Raw genomic sequence first — 3,377 nt, forward strand, 5'->3', positions numbered from 1 at the left:
CGCCCCCGGCCCGCCGCCAGCCGCGGCAGCGCCTGTAGGTGGCGCCCGGCAGCCGCCGAGCGGCCCCGGCCGAGCAGGGCCGGGCGCGTCCCGGTGTGCGGGCTCCGGATTGTGCCTCCTGGTCTGCTTTTTAGTGTGTGGAGGATGTTATTCCTTGAGGAAATTTGTAGTTAAATTATTCTCACTTAAAATAAACACTTAGCGCACCAATTACCCAAAGGGGCGGGCTGTCTGTTAGCTTCCCTTCATCTGCATTTTGGAAGGGTGGGAGAGGATCCTGGCGAACAGATAATGGCTGCAAATAAATTACAGCTCCCGCAGATGAAGTTTCTATTTGAATTGAAAGACGCAATTAAGAAGCTGTCCAGGCACGGGATCGGGTGTTTATATATTATCGCCTTAGAACAAAAACATTAATGTTACCTTTAAAGTGTAAAACGAGCCGTTGGGGCTGTAACTCGCCGCGGGGGGCAAGGGACACGCTTCCTGCGAACGGGGGACTTGGCGATCGAATGACATTTACTAGATAATTTTTCCTGGCATTTTACCTTTTCCCGGCGGTGGTGGTTGCTGTCGCTGGCCCGTTGTTGGCCGTCTTTTAACGGGCTCGCGGAGCAGGGGTGAAGCTGCTGTCCGCGAGTTATGGGAATGGACAGCATTCCCTCCTGAAGCGGGATGTAAATGGGAAGTAGGCACAGCTCACGGGCGAGCGGGGCCAAGGCGGCGGGGAGCCCGGCTTCCCCTGTGCCCCCCTTCCCGCTGGAGCCCCAGAGGACATCCCTCCCGTTCCCGGTGCTCTCCCGCTCTCGGGTTAGCGTCCTCTCACTAAAGAGGTGTTGCTGAACTACGGGTTCAAAGATTGAAATCAGATTTATTTTTCGGTTCTCACACTGTTTGTTCTTCAGGGGTTTTTTGTGTAGAAGTTCCCCAGACCATATAATTATCGCCGACACTTACGAAAGAGTGGTGTCATTTATTTTTAAAAAGGTGACATGCTTTCTATTTTCCTGGTTAAACGAACCGGTTCTGCGGCCCAGAGCTTCTCCCTTCCTCGTTTCTGGGGAGTCTGTAAGTGATGGACGTTTTCTGACCCGAAGGGGCAAAGGCAATGCAAAGAGGTCCTTGATCACTGAGCTGAGAATTGTAACCCCGGCCTGGCAGAAACTGGACCTGGATGGTGTCCTTTGATGTGTTTTATTATAAATCGAAAACAAAGCTGACTTCTGCCCAGCACCCCGCGCGGGTGCATTCCTGCGCAGCCCCCGGGCCGCCCGGCAGGGAGGAGAGCCGGGTCCCGCCGCCCGGCCCGCTCTGTGTGTTACCGTCGCCCGAGCGCGTCCCCCGCGCCCACTCCCCTCCCCTACCCGCCGGGAAACCTGCCCCCCCGGGCCGGGAGGAGAGGCACCTTGCCGGGATGCTTTTGGCCGGGAAGATTCCGGAGCGGCTCTCGGGGAAGGTGCGGTCGGCAGCGGGGATGCGAGGTGCCTCTCCCGGGTGGCTCCCTTCCCTCGGCCCGCGGAACGGACCGCCGGGCTCCCGCCGCCGCCCCGGGGCACAGGCGGTGTCGGCGCTGCCCGGCCGCTTTTGTGCAACAGTGGCGCGGAGGAGGTGGGACGCGGTTATTAGTATTCACGGCAGATGTATTTTCTTTAACACAACGTCTTTATTCCAGTTGGTGGCCGACAGCAGAATCCGTTTCCCGATGTTATTTGCATTCCCTGTTTTATGGAGGATTAAAATATTTGTATTCATCCAATCTGTACTGGGCAGAGTAAATTAACTTTTTTCCCTCCCCCCTCCTCTTTTTTTTTTTAATAACACAATTATCTCATTTAACAATTTGCCTTTAAAAAAAAATACTGTGACTGTTAGGTTGGTGGTCAGGAGACAAAGGGAGGGAAAATAATTTTCATTTCAATAATTGCCTTCTGGTCAATTTAACTGTGCCTTATTTTGAAAGAGCCTGTCTAAATGAGATTCCTGTCCCAAATGTGTTCCCAGGCCTTAGCCCAGCCTTTAATTATTCCTGAGTTTTTTTTCTTCAGAATAAGACGCTGCACTGAGTAATCACAAAGAAGTCAGAGAGCATCCTTGAACCTTTTCAATAGCAGAGCCACTGATATTCAAATAACATGCAAGGACCATTTGACTGCATGGGGACATAAGCATTTCCAATTCACTATTTGCATAGATCAACTGTCTTTGAAAAGGAAAGGAGCAGTTGTCTTCCATAACATTAAAAAGCCTAGTTATCAAATCAAGTGCTTAGTTTGGGGCTTTTAAAACGTTTACATTTTATCTTAGGTTGCCCTTTACCGTTTGACATGCAAATTTGGTGCAGTTAATTTGGACAATTAAAAGGATCTTCAAGGGAGCTTTGTCACCGAGAATATTCGGAGTTTTCCCCGTGGAGCAGCTGAGATAAAGTTGGCCAGAACAAATGATGTCTAGGAGATTAATTAGATATTTGATAAGACATGAATCCCTAATAAGGGAATACAAGGCACAGGGGGCTGCTGTGTGCTCTAAGTCAAAATTAATAACATTTAACAAGATTTTCATTTAGGCATGAAATGTCTTTTCCGGAGTATTGACTCTAGCGATTTATTCCCCCGAGATCACCTCCCAGCCTAGGCAGCCTTGTGGCGCTAAAGGTTTTTTAAATTAAATAAATAGTTCCTCAGTACAGTTTGCCTTCACTCGATTTTTGGGATGGTTTCGCCAAAGACACTTAGGTTTCGGCGTGGTTCCTGGCTGGTGTAGCAGGGCTCGGACTCCGTTTAAATTTGTTTTGTTTTGGGGTTTTTTTTGGTGTTGGTTTGTTTTTTTTTTTTAATAAACTAAACCTAAGAAGGTTTGAACAGAGCGAGCAGAGAGGTTCGGCGCGCCTGGCTCGGGGGCCGGTCCCTTCCCCTCCCGGCTATCATTGCTGGCTGCATTTTTAATCACAGTGACTGTAAAGAGGATGGGAAGGGGGTGCGAGGGCTCCCACTAAAAACCTGACCCCTGCAAGGACTGGGCGGGGGAAAGGAGGGGGCACGAAGAAGAACAAACCCGTGAGTATATTGTTCAGAGTCCTTTAATAATACCAAAATGAAAATATGTCAAGATTTTTTCCATACAGATAAACGCATTTAATTTCTTTAAGAGACCTTAACTTACGTGTGTTTGAGTGAAGTGTTAACTCAACATTTTAAATATCTTTTACATATATACTGACTTCCACAAAGTGCATCAGAAATTTAAAATAAAAAAAAATAATCAAAACCCCAAAACCTCCCTGAATTTCAGGAATTCACCAATTAAAAAAAAAATCCCCCAAACCCCTTATCAGATCAACATTTACAAGAAAAATAAGGGAACACGATCTGGTTTTC

This window comes from Neopelma chrysocephalum, unplaced genomic scaffold (genome assembly GCF_003984885.1).
Source record: "Neopelma chrysocephalum unplaced genomic scaffold, ASM398488v2 Primary Assembly neopelma1_44, whole genome shotgun sequence".
Lineage (NCBI taxonomy): Eukaryota > Metazoa > Chordata > Aves > Passeriformes > Pipridae > Neopelma > Neopelma chrysocephalum.